This window comes from Melanotaenia boesemani, chromosome 6, assembly GCF_017639745.1.
Source record: "Melanotaenia boesemani isolate fMelBoe1 chromosome 6, fMelBoe1.pri, whole genome shotgun sequence".
NCBI lineage: Eukaryota > Metazoa > Chordata > Actinopteri > Atheriniformes > Melanotaeniidae > Melanotaenia > Melanotaenia boesemani.
The window spans coordinates 30,557,809-30,575,771 of NC_055687.1; positions in this window are offsets into that span (position 1 = coordinate 30,557,809).

A 17,963-nucleotide genomic window follows, 5' to 3' on the forward strand; every position below is an offset into this window, starting at 1 on the left:
TTTGCTTTACTAATATCAAGTTAACTGAACACATTTAATAAGAACTTCCAAGAAAAGCAAAATATTTTTAAAATCTAAGGGTTTTCATTTCAGTTTACATTTAAAAGATTCAAGACAAAGAGCTACAATAAGCTAGCTTAATAGAGCATAAAAGCTAGCAACAGCTATACAGCTGCTAGCGTGATATATGCTTGTTTTACATATTATCTTCCCACACATTTTATGTTATAATGTCAGAATGACCAAACAACTTTAATCCATTAACTCACATGAAATGGCACTACATGGAAACAATGAAATCCTTCTTAAACTAAGTGTTTTCTTTCAAATGTAAGCATTAGAATTCAGAGAAAGGATGTTGGAACATGAACAAATAGCAAATGCTGAATGGCTGCTAGCATAACACATACTTATTATATTCATGCTTTACTAATATCAAGTTAACTGAACCCATTTATTAAGAACTTCCAAGAAAAGCAAAATATTTTTAAAATCTAAGGGTTTTTTTCCAGTTTACATTTAAAAAATCAAGACAAAGAGCTACAATAAGCTAGTGTAGCCCTAAGGCTATTCTTGTCATTCATTCCTACTCAAATTAAAATGTTTGTGTAATAAACAGTAGTTCATGAAGTGTAAACATGTTGGAAATGTGGATTATACAATGTTAAAAACAGTCATGTTACATACAGTTAGAAGTCAGAGTTAAAAGAGGTTTAGTTGTAAAATGCATTCATATTGGGTTGTTGGCACAAATGACATAAGACCACGTTTATTGTGGGGTAGTGAAGCATCCCTTTATTCTCTCAGCTTTGTATGTGTATTCTTAACCAATCCTGTCCGCAGTTTATTTCGGTAGGAGGGACTTAGCGTCACCTACATTGACAACACGTTGGTAATAGCAGAGGCTGTTTTATAGGTGTCCGAGAAGGACTGCTGTAAGCTGTAAACGCATTCTGAAAGAATTCCTAACTTCCCAGACTGACAAAGAGTCGTCCTGTGGTCTATGTGTGTGAACTCTGTGAAGCTGCCAGAGGTAAATTTATGTGTTTTAATGTGCTTGGTGCTGCTGTTCACTTGTAATATGCATGAGACGAGCTAAACTGCTAACTGTTAGCTTAGCCTGGTCGTAGGCCTTCACACTGTTTATTCTGTGTTGCTGTCCGCAAATGCTAATTTGAGTAAGACATTCGGTAGGTTATTTGCCATGACTAGCCTATAGTTTATTTATTAAGAGGAACTGTGTGATTCAGGACCGGACATTGGCCATACGAGGGAGAGAGTAAGGACCGGGAGAGCCCTGGACCGTGGGAAAGGCTATAGCTGCTGTACTTGACTGTGGTTCGTTGCCACGTGTGGCTGTGCACTTCACCCCCCTTGCCGCTGAAACTACAACCTGCCATTTGCCCTGTCCCCCTTCTCCATCTATGACTGTACCGATTTGTGAGTACTCTTAACGCTTTGCACGTGCCTTTTGTTTATGCTGATTCAAGACAGCGAACCGGCCATTTGTTTCTGGCCTCCACGCTCACAAGCATCGTCCGGGCCTACAACGTTTATTATTTTAGCCCAGAATGAATGAGTGTGTGAGTGTGGGCTGTGGGATTCTGAATTCACTGGTCATTTGATCTATCATTTTCATGCAAGTTATCAGGGATTATTTGTGAGCTGTACTTACCAGTTAGAGTTTGGAGTGATCTGTGTAACTTAAAGGTCAACAGTGAACACAGTTAATATTTTCCAGATCCAGTTCAAAATTGTAAAATAAATTAGTATTCTTGTCTTACTAAATCCTGTGTATCATTGCCAATGGTCCAACTTCAGGATAAAGTGAAAACAAGTTTCAGTGAACTTTTATTTTAATGGGAAGTACTAACTCTTGTGTACTTCTTAGAACATAATTGGAGGCACCGGCAAATTATTTTATATTATCATAGGTTGCGCCAGACGAACTCAGGCCCTGTCCCACTGTACTACAACACAACTACTTTTTGGCCGTCTAAATTCATTAGCTACATGGGACTGGGGTTACACTAGCTTAATAGAGCATAAACGCTAGCAACAGCTGTACAGCTGCTAGCATGATATATGCTTGTTTTATATATTATCTTCCCACACATTTTATGTTGTAATGTCAGAATGAACAAACAACTTTAATCCATTAACTCACATGAAATGGCACTACATGGAAACAATATTATCCTTCTTAAACTAAGTGTTTTCTTTCAAATGTAAGCATTAGAATTCAGAGAAACGATGTTGGAACATGAACAAATATTAAATGCTGAACGGCTGCTAGCATAGCACATGCTTATTATATTCATACTTTTTGCTTTACTAATATCAAGTTAACTGAACACATTTAATAAGAACTTCCAAGAAAAGCAAAATATTTTTAAAATCTAAGGGTTTTCATTTCAGTTTACATTTAAAAAAAATCAAGACAAAGAGCTACAATAAGCTAGCTTAATAGAGCATAAAAGCTAGCAACAGCCATACAGCTGCTAGCAAAATACATGCTTGTTTTACATATTATCTTCCCACACATTTTATGTTGTAACGTCAGAATGACCAAACAACTTTAATCCATTAACTCACATGAAATGGCACTACATGGACACAATATTATCCTTCTTAAACTAAGTGTTTTCTTTCAAATGTAAGCATTAGAATTCAGAGAAAGGATGTTGGAACGTGAACAAATAGCAAATGCTGAACGGCTGCTAGCATAGCACATGCTTATTATATTCATGCTTTACTAATATCAAGTTAACTGAACACATTTATTAAGAACTTTTAAGAAAAGCCAAATATTTTTAAAATCTAAGGGTTTTCATTTCAGTTTACATTTAAAAAGTCAAGACAAAGGGCTACATTAAGCTAGCTTAATAGAGCATAAAAGCTAGCAACAGCTGCTAGCATGATATATGCTTGTTTTATATATTATCTTCCCACACATTTTATGTTATAATGTCAGAATGACCAAACAACTTTAATCCATTAACTCACATGAAATGGCACTACATGGAAACAATGAAATCCTTCTTAAACTAAGTGTTTTTCTTTCAAATGTAAGCATTAGAATTCAGAGAAAGGATGTTGGAACATGAACAAATAGCAAATGCTGAATGGCTGCTAGCATAACACATGCTTATTATATTCATGCTTTACTAATATCAAGTTGACTGATATATTAAAATATTTTGGTAAGTGTTTCTATTGTTATGTATTCCTACTTTGTTTTGTTTTATATGCATAAATGTTTTTAATCATGTAAAGCACTTTGTGTTGCCTGTCGCATGAAAGGTGCTTAATAAATAAAGTTGATTTGATTTGATTTAAGGGGCTGTGGTTTTGCTGAGATTTAGTGACTAATTTTGGAGATATTGTGAAATGTAACAGTATTTGCTCTCATGAAGGTAATGTGACCAGAAAATAAAATTTATTCATAAGATATCCTTATCAATAAATGTAGACCCCTGTCTAATTTTGTCAGTCCAGATATTCATACTGTCCATGTCGACAGATAAGAGGCAACTATGACTTGTCAGCTCAGTAATGGCCGCACGCAAGATGGCACCACATAATACAGCCGCAACATTAACCTATAAGAATAATTCTTGAGGTAAAAACTTTAGCCCTGGATGGCACCATGGAGGAAGAACGGAGAATAATTCTTAGTTGTTCTCTTGGGAACTTAAATCTGTTCAAATTGTAAAGAAAAAAAACATTTCAGCTTAAACTACCGTTCAAAAGTTTGGGGTCACTTTGCCATGGGATTCAATAGGGAACTTTTGAACGGTAGTGTAAGTCCTATTTTCTCATCTTTTTGGGTTCAAATTATTTCTAGAGAAAAAAATCTTTGGAATCAACCCAGTCTTGGGGTGGAGAATATTTAAGCAGTCACCTCAAAACAGCTGCAAAGTATTCGAACAAGTCAGTTTTCCACATCAAGGTAGAAGCACTTGTTTTTTTCCTCTGGCTGAAATCACCACATATCGGAAGACACTGATCCATTTTGCACCATTATGTTGCCCAGCATTTTATTTCCCATTTTAACAACTTGCTGATTGATCTAATCACAAGCAAAAAAAAAAAAAAAAAGAGGGGGGAGGGGGGGGGGGGGGCACAAAAAAAAGAAAAAAGATTCCAGCTGTTTTTTTTTATTGTTATTAGACTAAGATATATGCCAATTAAAAATATGTTATTACCCTGTAGGTGGTGTTTCACTACATAAAAACTGAAGGTTTCACCCTCAGTAAACTTTATAGCTTATACACCTGGTCATTTAATTTTTGCTGCGTGGGAACTTGCAGAAATGAACTCCTTTACATGGTTTGCATCTACATTTTAATTACAAATACAAAATAAATGAAACTCGACCCATAGTCTAACACATGTAAACAAGCTGTCTAAAGAATATTTTTTGAGTCAACAAGCAAATACCCGGAACAGAGACTAGACAGTAAGCAATATGACCTTGAAAGTCAGTTCATTTCTGTTATTTTATATTGTTTCTCAACATTGACCTGACTCCAAAGACTTTTTTTCTCAATCATTAATTTAGAAATCATTTAGAAATGAAGGTGTAGAACAGAAAAGAAAAGAGAAAAAAGGAAAGGGAAAATCACCAAAGTCAGTCCATGATGACCCATACTGCCTGAAAAAATTGGGTAAAATGACTGAGATTTATTTACTTCTCCTGTGGCATGACATAAAACAACAATACTGACTGCTATTTAGTCAGATGTATCCACCCTATGAGCTGACACTCATTAAATAAGCTTTAAGCATTTAAATATTTGTGATCATCATGTTAAATTAGTTTTGGAATAGTTGCAGTGATTCAAAGGCCTATGATTTTGAATCACTGCCTTGATAAACACACAGTGTTTGGATAATGTTAAAACCTAAAAAATGGCCAGAGACTGAACGTATACTCATATATGTTCACCACACATAGCTCTGGCTATAACATAATGTCTGAAAACTCAATTCTGTGTAGCAGGACTTCTTTGATCAGAGGATTGGCTTCTTTCAGCCCCTTATGACACATTCTTCTGTGTGTGTGTGTGTGTGTGTGTGTGTGTGTGTGTGTGTGTGTGTGTGTGTGTGTGTGTGTGTGTGTGTGTGTGTGTGTGTGTGTGTGTGTGTGTGTGTCTGAGCCTGCCCTGGGGTCTCCTGGGGTGAAAATGAGACGGCTTAATATCAACACACACACGCTGCACTCCTCGGCATAGGTCCCACTATCCACCTTTATTACAAAATATGATTTATTGCCCCTAAATACAACCATGAGTTGCTTTAATAAGACAAGGAGCTTATGAGGAAGGACATGTGATTAAGAGCAGACCCCAGTTCCTCTTGGGTCAGGGAAGAACATATGAAATCGTCAGGGGTTTCAGTCAGGGATGGGTTTGATAAGGACAAATGTACCGTGGTCGTGTGATGTATGTACAGTGAATGCTGGAGCTTTACAATGATCATCCTGTGGGAGAACACATTACAAAATAGAGAAAGAATTCTCTTTATTTATCTCTGCTGTAAGATTAGCTTTGCGGTATTTATCTCTTGAAGTAATGACCAGAGATGTAGAATAACCTGTAAGTTTAGGGTTTTTTACAAGACCACAGAGCAACAACTCAAGTCTCTCCATACAGCCCTTCCTGACTGAGCTGTTTAGAAACAGAGGCTGCATTACTCTATACCAATTACAAACTCTGCATTTGATATGATCCAGGCTGCACTTGTTCTAATTGTGGCACTTTAAGGGTGGGGTCTGTGGGAGTTTAAGACTGGAACAACCATGCTGGAAGGCAGAGTAAAAAGTCATGCATGACGAGGAGGCTGGGAAGATGTAGTATTGTTTAAGACTGAACAGAGAATATTTTCAACAGCATCTCATTTTCGACACATATTCTTGAAAGTTACAACAAACACAGAAGTCCAAAAATGAGATACTGAAGTAAGTTTGGACAGTGTGTATCCAGCATAAGTTAAGAATCAAGCTTACTAAAAACTTTAATGAATACTCTCTCATTGTGCACCAGCACTGCAACAGCCATGGATGAAGGTATATCCCCTCCATCTTTCTGTTCATCTAATGAGCATGAAAATGAATATTAAACACCTTGAATTTTTCTTTTAAATTTGGTTTAAATATTAACTTGGACTCCAGGATGAATTGATTAGAATTTGGTCAATACCCATGTGACTTCAAAAACACAAATAAGTTGCTTAGTTGATGATGCACAAAAGGGTGATGATGAATGATGAATGCACACAACCAGGAAGCCTGTAAACAAAGGTATATTTTTGACAAATATGCTGTGTTTTTTAAACCATGAAAACATCTCAGATATATCTTTTCTCTACCAAAATCACCTCTCACTCTGAAATGAAAAGCTAGTACAAGCTACAAGGAGAAGCTAGCTGGGGCTAACTGCTCCAACAACAACTGCTCCTCTAGCTGAAAAAGCAGGTGATAGCAGCTAATGGTGTTTATACTAATTCTTAACTACTCTCATTTATTCACTGGCTTGGCCCTGTCCAAGTGGATGGCTGCTCAACCCCACTCAGTTATGAGTTATGGTCTTATACATGTTACAAAACCATGTTTCCCCTATATCTTAGAATGTTTAAACAGGAAAAGGAACATTTTTTAACACTTTGGCTTGGGAGCCAGGGTGGTGTTTGTAGTGACATGACGCTTTACACACATTGTCTTTAATGATGTCACAACATGGAAACACTAACTATGACATGGTACTTGTTTCTCTCACATTGTCTGTGAGTGTGAATTGAACTACTGTTAAGCCTGACAGCCATTTATTGAAGTGAGCAGGGGAAGGATTTGGTCTTAAAGCATCATTCTGGGTGCAGGTTTGATGTGATATACTTGCAGCTCTGTATTGACAGTTTGGTGTTCTTGGAAAGTGGATTTATCGATCAAAGATAAATTCACTAAATCACCTATTTGCATTATATGACAATAACACTTATATAAAGAACTAGACTTTAATAAATGGTAAAACATTGCCACATTATTGCCACTCCTCTTGGACCTTCTTTCAAGCCTCAGCTGATTCTCAGTCCATCCCTGCAGCTTAGTTGTGGGAACTGGGGAAGCCATTAGCATTAGAGACTTAAACAGAGACGTTCTTACACCTTGGAAGATCCCTGCAGCCCAGCCTTCAATTTGAAGTCATTTGAGGCATGTGGCATGCAGGCGAGGTCTCATCGTCTACACCACTCCCTCACTCATAGCCATGCTCACTTTCTTAGTCTTTTTCTTCCACTCTGTGCGGTCCAAAGTGTGGACCCTCTGGGAGTGTTAGGGAATGAGCAGGACAGGGTCCCAATCCAACTAACTCTGTCAGCAAGACAATGCATTTTCCTCCCGTCTGCGTGTGCAAAAAAAAAAAAAACTGTCCTCACTTTGACTAGTGTCTGCTTACTGCTAGCCTCCCTAGGTTCTGCATTGCCTCATCCTATATGAGCTCAAAATGGGCTGGGACCCATGTGTCAAGGGTCGCACTGTGGGGACTAGGCTTGGCCTGAAAGCCTGGGAAACATGTAGATATTTGGCCATATATATTGTAGCTGCCAAGAGCAAATTCTGCATGCATGTATGCTTGTGCATAAACAAGGAAATACACTCCCATTTAAAGCACATGACTAAATAAGTGAGGGTAAAACTGTTAAGAAAAGAGGGAGAGGAGGGGGTGGAGGTGCTGTAGGTAAACAGGTTGAGAGCATCATGATTGTGTTGAGGGGAAAATCCCCCTGCAGGCTCCCATCCCCCTGTTGTCCTTTCACCACACACACCTCACAAATCATAGCAGCTTCTCACCAAAGTCCACATTCCTCAAGATTCAACTTCATGAGAAACATATGGCTGACATGAATCCCATTATTCCTGATTAAGTGTGTACTGGGGAAAACATTCATAATGAACATTTAAGATATTAGATATGAATTCATCGGATTGCTGTAAGGCAGGTACAGTGGAAGTAATGCCCTGCCACAACTGGGAGTCCACATTTCTTGGCATCTTTCAGGCCAGATAAGGCCTTGGCTAGATAAATACTAACTTAACTTTAATGAGGTATTTTCCTCTTACTTTCCAGCAATAATGAGTAAATGAGGCATTCTGTCATTCACAATGAATAGGAAACTTTTGTAGATAACTACAAATGAAACAAATTTTTGACATGGAAAACCATGGAAAATCATTTAGAATGAAGAATAAAATACAAAAGCCATAAAATGGGTTGATTCTAACTAAAATCAGATGTGTTGTTTGGCTAAAAACTGAACTGGAAGTATTTTATCAGCATTATTTCACAGGCTGCTCTGTCTTGAATACAAAATGGCTAAATTATCTGAAGCATGGGAATGGTTTCTGATTGTGTGTGTGTGTGTGTGCATACCAATAAAATGTAAATATTTCTGTGATGCAGCATGTGCTAAAAGTAATTCAACAGGGGGATCCATAACCATTTAAAAATTAATATGTTTCAGACTCAGATTACATGTACCTTTTTTTAAAAAGAATGTATCCATTTATACATTTGTGACATGTGAGATAGAAAGTGTGTTCTCCTTTAGGGCTTTATAAGGAAAAAATTTAAATAATCTGGTCCTTACCAGGTCTTAAATTTAAAGTACAACTTCCTATGCACTGCAACAACACACGACACAAAATACAAAACCATGATACACATGATACAAAAAAAGTTTACCTTTACTACACTTTATTAATTAATCTTTAACAAGAGGCACCCGGAGAGCTCAGACCTCCAACCACGCCATTGTGAATTTTATTTGCCAGTGACTGTGGACATTATTTTTGACTTAGAAGCTTTAATGGCAAAATTATCCCTATCTCCCCAAAGTGAAAAATCCTTTTAAAAATTGCATGAATTCAGTCAGTGATCTGCATCACCCCAAAAAATCTCATCAGTTGTTTCTTGTTCCATTTCTGAGATTCCCTGACAATTTTATCCAAATCTGTCCATAACATGTTCCTAACAGCCAGACAAACTAACGCCGCTGGAAACATTACCTCTGCCCTGGTGGATGTAACAAGTATGAAATCCTCTATAAAAGCAGTAATTTTGACTGTGTGCTGCTCAGCGTCATTCAGGTGTTTGCTAACACTGAGGAAAGACATCAGCTAAAATCTTAAAGAAGCAATTGCTGCCTGTCAATCTGGGAAGGCATGGCAGGTGTATTATCTCTGCCAAGGTGGACATTATGTATTCAGAGATGTTGGGTCATCTGTCTGTCTGTCTGTTAGCAGCATAACTTAAAAAGTTAAGGCCCATTTATGTTCAACACAGAAGACAGATACACAGAAGATGGACAGTTTCGTCATACATCACCGCCCTCATACTTCCATGCATCTTTCCATGGGTAATACATCAGCTCATCCACAAGTGGGCAGTGCCGAGTTCAGAGTTCATTTCCGCCTTTTGACCCTGGTTGGTGGCAGTAATGCTCTGCTATAAAGTTGTTTAGAACTATCCAAAACACCTATAGAAGAAGAAGTAAACCACGAAGAAGTTCCTCTCAATTTCTTCATCTGCGTCTCCTTGTTCTTTTGTGCTTTTATTTGGCAGTTCTGTGTCATCTTCTTCCTGTTCCTCTTCTTCTTCTCTGGTTTGTTCCTTTTGCTGGTTGCGTGTTGGCTAAACACTGCCCCAACGATTTCAGGTGGTATTGCTCCGTGACGGATAGCTAAGCTCCTTGAAATTGGACAAATTGAACACGCAACCAGCGCAGAAGACGGACGAAACTGTCCGTTTGTCTGCATAGCCGTCTTCTGCGTTTAACAAAAATGAGCCTTTAGGAACACATTTGGATAGAATTTTCAGGAAATCTCAGAAATAGATAAAGGAACAACTGATCAGATTTTGGGGGTGATCCGAATCCAGGAAAAAAATTTTAAGGATTATTTTATATGGGGAGACAGGGATAATTTTGCCATTATAGTTTCTAACTCAAAAATAATACTCACAAAAAAATTATAATGTCTTGGCTGGTGTCTGCAGTCTCTGAGTACTTGTAGTTTGTATAGAAAATTTCACGTCCAGGACAACTCAAAGTGCTTTACATAAAACAAAAACATTAAGCCAAGATGTAATTGAAACATTAAAATGAGAATTAAGACCAGCTAAAAAGAATGAAAGAAATTAAACAGAAACAGACAATGAAATACATATAATGAGGTACAGACATCAACAGAAAATACATCATTATCATCAATACCATCATCATTACCGTCACTGTCAGTGTACATATGCAAGAAAATGTGTTGAAAAAGAAAAAGAAAAACTGTCTATCCAAATTTGTTAAAGCACTGGCAAATTTTTAAAAAAAATTTAAGAGCCAATTTAAAAGAATTAAGGTTTGGATCAGACTTCGGGTTTTCTGGTTGTTTGTTCCAGATATTCAAATGTAAAATTCTTGTTTATTTTTAACTCTCACAAGAGAAAGACTGACGAGTTATAAATCTGTTTCCAAATAATTTAGAGTCTGTCAATTAACAATGACATCACAGTGGGTTCACCCCAACATCAGACTGTGCATTGCTCAGAGAAAAAGCAAAAGTCCCTATAGGCCCAACACAGAAGGATTACTAGTAGAAAGTCTCTTCAAAAAACATTGCAGCAAAAGACTGAAGAGCTGCATGTCAGAACTTGGCTTTGGTGGTGGGGGTTATTACAACAAGTTCTACAAGTGAAACCATCATATCTGTTGTTTATTCAAAACCTTAAATATGACTCAGAATTTCTTGACATATAAATCCTACTGCCCCCTAAAAACAGCATGATACAGCTCATGAAAGATTTTACAAGTTGAAGCCAACAAACATTAGCAAGTGTGCAGAAGTACAAAGATAGGAAGAAAAGGAGGCTGGATGGGGAACCTATTAGTGTGCTTTCAAACATACAATGCCAGTCCAAAGTTTGGACTCACTTCCCCAATAAATCCAGTGGGAAACTGTGTCCAAACATTAAACTGGTTGTTTACATTTTGTCAATGGTGCAACAACACCTTACTGGAAACATTTCCTCCTTTACTGGTTGGGTCTAGACAAAAATATTAACTCAGCTGAATTAGAAAACATCTGTAGTTTTAGCCAAATCCATCACCATCATAGATGCCATTTTATGAGTTGCCATGGTTACAAATAAATACAACTTGTTTGTCATGTTTTAGGGAGAACAGCCTCATTACTGTCAAGTAGATTTTATTATGACTTTAAGAAATTCTGGTTCCAGGCTCAGGATACCCTCAGCATTTTGTGAAAATCATAAGAAAATAATGATTATCTGATTTAATGTCTGAAAAAAGTCCAACTTTAGAAATCTGATCAGTTTGTTGGGGAAAATACACACAGAGCAAGAGATCTGAATTTGCGTCAATACTTCCTAAATTTACCTAAGTTTTATTGTGCTTAGGTTTTTAGATATTATACATAATTCGGTCATGGTTGGAAAAGGATCATACCTTGAAATTAAGAATAAAACACAAAGAAATCTCCTTTTCCTGACCAAGTGCATCTAGAGACACAAATGCAACCTTATCACTAAAGCAATTTGAAAGTCATGGTGAGTGTCAATTTCCATTTAAGTTTTCATCAAAACAGCACCAGATGACAATGACCGCCTGCGTTAAAGGAGAGAGGCTATGCTTCGACTTGTCTGTCAGGAATCACTGAGAATTAATGGTGTCATTGAATAGGGCACAGTCTGGCCTGCAGGGATGTGAGTTAAGGTTTAAAGAGTCATTACATGCAGAAGAGAATGGCGTGTATGCGGTGGCATGTCATTGGCTCATTGAATGCAGTCTACCCTGCAATTCACACCATTCCACAATCAGCCGAAGACACAGATGAAAAGAGCAAGACAGTGACAACACAGCAGAGACAGAACAAAAAAATGTATAGACAGAAAATACCAACAGGATGAAAAAAACAGCCGGGGCAAACATTGATGGAGGATGATTAAAGGGCAGGATCTTGTCATGCCATGTGATTACTCAATTCCTCTGATATCTCTGAGAAGGTTGAGCCAGCTTGCTCTATAATCTAAAGCTGATCTAAAAGATACAGCAAAAGAAGAAACATAGAGCTAAGTTAACAATGTCAAGAGTAATAGAAGATTAAGGTAGGTGTCTTTCCTTTGATTTTTTGCACCTGTACTCCATCTTATAATTGTATAGGCTGCAGCCCTATATTGCCACATTAAGTGTAAAAATCAGAATTAAAACTCCCCTGAAGAGGGAACATATTAAAATATACACTCACTATCAACTTTATTAGATATACCTGTTCCGTTGCTTGTTAACTAGTGAATTACATGTTAGCAACTCAATGCATTTAGCCATGTAGACATGGTCAAAATGACTGAAGTTCAGACTGACCATCAAAATAAAGAAGAAAGGGTATGTAAGTGACTTTGAACATAGCATGGTTGTTGGTGCCATAGGAGCTGGTCTGAGTATTTCAGGAACTACTGATCTACTGGGGTTTTAACACACAACCATCTCTAGAGTTTACAGAGACCAGGACAAAAATACCTTGTTGATGTCAGAAGTCAGAAAAGAATGGACAGACTAGTTGGAGATGGTAGAAACGATACAAAAGAAACGCAAATAACCACTGGTTCAGAGCAAGATATTCAGAATACAATCTCTTAATACACAACATGTCCAATCTTGAAGCAGATGGGCTACAGCAGCAGGAGACCACACCGGGTTTCCTCCTGTCAGCTAAGAACAGGAAAACGAGGCTACAATTCACACAGACTCACCTAAACTGGACAATAGAAGATGAAATGTGAAAATATTTCCTGATCTGGTGAGTCTCCATTTCAGAGTCACAACCATGAAAGCATGGATTCATCTGGCCTTGTATCACAAGTTCAATCTGATTGTGTTGGTGTAATGGTGTGGGCAATATTTTCTTGCCACACTTCGGGTTCCTTAGTACCAACTAAACATTGTTTAAAAGCTACAGCCTACCTGAGTATTGTTGCTAACCATGTCCATCCCTTTATGACCTCAGTGTAGCATCTTCTGATGGTTACTTCCAGTAGGATAATGTACCATGTCACAAAACTCAAATCATCTCCAATTGTTTTCTTGAATATAACAATGAGTTCACTGGACTCCAATGGCCTCCGCAGTCACCAGATCTCAACCAACAGAGTATCTTTGGGATGTGGTGGAACGGGAGATTATCATCATGGATGTACAGCCAACAAATCACAGCAAATGTGTGATGACATGCCAATATGGTTCAAAATCTCTGAGGAATGCTGCCAACACCTTGTTGAACTCATGCCATGAAGAATTAAACCAGCTTCAAAGGCAAAAGGGATTCCAACCCAGTACAAGCAAAGTGCACCTCATAAAGTGGCCTGTGAGTGTATAACTAAATGATACAAAAAAAAAAACAAGTTCAGTCCATGAGTCACATTGCTTCAGGGCATTTGAGAGTATGAAACATTATCAAGAGCCCTGTAAATGCCGGGCATCTAAATTATACCTTTGATTATTAATTACCCAAAAAGAAGCCATCCATTACTGAAAACCACGTCACCCAGCTGTTGGCAGAACAGCCAGCCAGTGATTCAGAGCGATGAAGCACAGGAAGCTACTCTGGTAAATTACTCAGGGCAAGAAAAGTGTAAAACATGTTCAATACAGTGGATGAAAACACCAAACAGCCTGCAGTCATACAGAGTGCAGAGTGTTATACCTGCTGCGATAATAATATAACAGTCTGGAACAGAGCATCGAGTTCAGAAGGTCAATATCAATAACTGGTCAGATCAAACAGGCAGTTTGTATCAGTGTGGGAAATGCAGGGTTTATAAGGTACTAAGGTATAATGAGATCCATCCATCCATCCATCCATCATTTTCCTCTGCTTATCCAGGGTCGGGTCGCGGGGTAGACTTTCCTTTCTCCAGCCACTTCTTTTAGCTCATCCCAGGGGGATCCAGAGATATTCCCAGTGCAAGTCAAGAGACGTAATCCCGCCAGCTTGTTCTGGATCTTCCACTACAGGAACTCCTCCCAGTGGGATGTACCTGAAATGCCTCTGTCTCACCTATGTCTCAGTCACTATTTGATGCATTTTTAACTTTGAGTATAAATCACCACTAAAGGACAGCCATCATGGAAGAAACTCATTTCAGTTGCTTGCATCTGCGATTTCATTCTTTCGGGTCACCAACCAAAGCCTGTGACCTTAGGTGAGGGTCGGAATGTAGATTTGATTAGATTAAATTCAATTCAGTAATTCACTTCAATTCAATGTTTATTGTCATTGTAGAAAACAATGAGATAATATTCAGTCATCACCTAACTCACATGACAGTTAAAACATGCAACAAATCCAAAGTGTTGTACATCATCAGTTTACATAGCAGCGAACAGCAGCAGTTGTGAGAGTTAGTTAAAGAAGGGGGTGTCATGAATGGCGGCGGAGGTGAGGACCCAAATGCAGGCAGGAGGCAGAACTGGTGCAGGTAAAAGGTTTATTTCCCAGGAACACAAGACAGGCAACCATAGACGACCGGGATAAACTCCATTGAACATAAACCAAACATGACAAAATGAGGATCTGACAAGGAATGACTGAAAACCGGGAGTACTTATACACAGGGGGAGTAACAAGACACAGGTGAAGTGGATGACTAATTAGACCAGATGAACTAACGAGGCAGAAACAGAAAACCACAGGACACAAGGGAAAAAACTAAACATGACCAGAAAACCAAGAACATGAACACAACACACCAACACCCAGAAACCATGACAGGGGGAAAAGAGAGAAGAACTAGACTTATGGAGGAAGATGTGACATGATATGAGTATTTCAGCAATGCAAAGTCCAATTCACAGTTAATGTAGTTGCATGGAAGATGGAGTATTATGGGGTATGGATGAAGGGGAGAGGGGGGGTGTAAAGCGTCATTAAGTAGTCGCTCTACCTGTGGCTCAGACTACTGGTTCTGGCCCCGATGGGCCTGTTTTTTCTTAGAGCCAGAGTATACCTAGTCATCATGTGTGTATTGTATTGTCCAAGTCTTCATCTTCTAAGCATTTGCAGAAAATATTCAGAGACCTGGACTGTCATGGTCTATGGCAGGGATCCTCAATCCCAGTCCTTGATGGCCGTTTTCCCACAGATTTTAGAATTTCCCCTGCTGCAACATCCATTGGTTTGAGTCAGATGTGTTGCTGCAGGGAATGTTCTAACCTGCAGGACATCAGCCCTCAAGCACCAGGATTGAGGATCCCTGGTCTATTGGTTTCAGTTTAGCTTTTGTTTGCTGGGTAGCTGATCTTTTCTCCTGTTTTATTTTTCTCTTTCTGTGTACTGTTATGTTCACTTCCTGTTCATCACACCTGGTGTCCTTTGGTGCCTGCCTCACCTGCAGCTCATTTTGTAATTAGTTCCTTGTGCACATAAGCTTTTGGTTTTCAGCAGACTCATCTGAAAAGTTTTTGTGTAATTCCTGTTTTTAGTATCTAAATAGTTTTCCACTGGGTTATCACTTGTTTTTTTTTTTTTTTTTGCTTAAGTCTCATTATTACAACTCTATTGGTCATTAACTGAATTTGCTATTCATTTGTATCCATATTCTTACCTCTTGACTTTGGCTTATGGCATGTATAAGTTGTTTGCATGCTGGTATACTGGTTTCTATCTGAGTTCTTCAGGTACTATATTCAAGTTACTTAGAACCAGGATAAGACTTAATCTGGACAAAATGAGATGTTTACTTTGTGTTGCATATAACCAGTCGGTCAAAAATGTTCATGTGGTTCTCGTGTGCATGTAAATGCAGTCACTGTTAACTATTAAATAAAAACCAAATGGCAAATGAATATTATTAAAAAGTTCTTCCAGCTTCTGTTAGAAGCAGACTGCTTTCTAAGATATGTTTTTATTTTGGACATCTAATGTAAGGGTCTGAAATTTGTCAGTCAGAATACAGAAATTTGATTACAGTTTAGTATGAGGCACGTTTATATAACCTGACACTAACTAAAACATTAAAACCTGACTATTGAAAGTCTTGCTTTCTTTTTAACTAATTACACCCACATAAAGTCATTTGTTAGGCCACTTCATGAAAAGCTGGCTTGATAATTTACTTTTACTTGGCAGTGGAATAATCAGAAAACTGATTATACATCATAAGACTGTGTATTTTTCTATGTAATAGAGAAAACAGTCAAGAAAACAAGTGACATCAAACAGCACTTCCACTAGTGACAGCATCTTATATAAATCTGTTGGCATGGTCCAAAACTTTTCGACCTCAGTCGATTAATTAGCACTTTCCCTGAGTAGCTGCATCCGCTCCGTCTGCTGGGAGATTTATGGCTGAACCAAGGAAAGACAGAGAGAGAAAGCCCTTTCTGGTTTCCACTGCTCTTATTTCTTTTTACTTTTTTTTTTTAACTTCCCTTCTCTTTCACTCAGATCCAATCCCACCTCTTCTATCCACCTACCACTCTTCATAACAGCACTGATCTATGAAAACATACAAACATGACACTGAACCCATGATAAACACCAGGTCTGTATTTAGAGAAGAGAGGAAATCAACTCCAGTTCAGGATGTGACCACTACCTCTGCCCAGATCAATCATACTCTTGCAGACCTGCATGTGGGGGGGCAACTGTTTTAAAACAGAGGGTGGGTAGGAGGGGACTGGAACACTCTCACATGAACACACACATAAAAACAAATGTTGTGGTGCACAAGTCTCTATGTGTGTTGTGCCCATTTGTGCATTACACTGCACAAAGTTAACAAGTCTCCCAGGCAGACAGGTAAAGAATGAACCCATTGCAACTGGATTCCAGGGCAGCGGTGCTGGGTTTACACTTTCAACTCCCCCTTCCTTATCTCTCAGATTAGCTCGATAAGAGAATTATGAAGCCAGACGGACATCTAAAGCTTCCTGGGGGGTCAATGCTGTGATGAGAGACAGCCTTGGAAGGGAGACCGCCGCCCCTGAAACGCTTAACCCTTCTACAACATACATGCACACACACACATGTGTGCTCATACGCACCCCCACCCTGGGGCTCTGCTTATTCATTTGCTTCATCATCCTTTTTCTACTTAATCAGAAAGAGAGGGAGCGGGAAACAAAGGAGGAGGGAAGTGAAGGAAAGCGGCAAGTACAGATAGCCTTGCTTCTGTGACTTCCTTCCTGTGCATTCCAGGTTTTGTGACCCTCCTTCAAGGACAAAGAGCTGAAATGCCCCCCTTCCCTACCCCCCTTTTCTCAAATTTGAGGGGGGTTCTCTCCAAGTTGCAGGATGTAAGGGACGATAAATTATGGAGGTCAGGAAGTCACCTGGTCACAGGAGCGACTCAGCGATGTGCAGGTACAAACATCTGGGACTGGAATTTCCATGAAATATGTGCAATGTGCTAACATGCTAACAGTTTTTTCCTTGGTTTTTTTAATCTCTTTTTTTTCATTTTTAATCCAATAATTATAAATACAAGCACCAAGATTAAACTGGAACATTTAAATAAATAAATAAATCTGCTCAGATTTTTAATTAAAAAATAAAAAAAACTTCATATGATGTTCACTAGATGAGTTGTCGTTGTCAGGTTTTTAAACAAGACTATGCGTGAATCTAAATTTCATAAAACCTGTTAAAAATATTGATTGTAGATCAGGATAGATCAGGATAAAATATCCTATCTCTTTAAAACTGTAAGCTGGAGCATAGAAGGTGGAGGACTTTCTTCTGTGAAATTCCTTTTTTTTTTTCTTTCTTTCTTTTTTTTCATCAGAAATGCCAATTTGCAGTAGAAGGGCTAAATAAATTGTCAGGTGAAGCGAAATACTTGGCATTTTTAACATCTCAGGTAATAGAATAAAAATGAAAAAAGTTCACTCAAGTCAAG